Source organism: Egretta garzetta, unplaced genomic scaffold (assembly GCF_000687185.1).
Source record: "Egretta garzetta isolate BGI_Z169 unplaced genomic scaffold, ASM68718v1 scaffold770, whole genome shotgun sequence".
NCBI lineage: Eukaryota > Metazoa > Chordata > Aves > Pelecaniformes > Ardeidae > Egretta > Egretta garzetta.
Genome location: NW_009258389.1, coordinates 44,364 through 44,887, shown reverse-complemented (window position 1 = coordinate 44,887; position 524 = coordinate 44,364).

The window sequence follows — 524 nt, the reverse complement described above, 5'->3', positions numbered from 1 at the left end:
CCCCGTGGCACGCCAGACCCCAGCGAGGAGCTTTCCCCCAGCGCTTCCAGATTTCAACACGGGATGCGTGCTTTCCGTGCGCAGCCAACTTCCCCGGGACAAAGCCATTCTCCTCTGCCAGATCAAATGAGCGATCCCTCGGTGACACAGACATTGTCACCGCGCCCGGGCCCGCAGGAAGACTCGGTTTCAGTAGGAAGCTCCCCAGCGGCCTTGCACAGGGCCGGGGGGCCAGGCAGCCGGCAGCGGCGGAGGCTTTCAGAGAGGTGAGGGGCCACAGGTAAAATCTGCTCATGCAGCAGAGAGAGGCAGAGGGAAGATTGATTTTCATTAGCTAGGCTGACCTTGAAGAGCAGAGAAAAGCAAAGGCAACTTACTTTGACTGTTCAAGCAAGATCTGGTCTCTCCCATCCCCCTCCCCGGAAAGAAAAGGCAACCGAACGGCTCAGATCCGGGGTTTTCCCTGCGCACGGAGCCCACCTGCCCCCCCCCCGCCCCCCCACCCCACCTCAAGCGAGACGCTC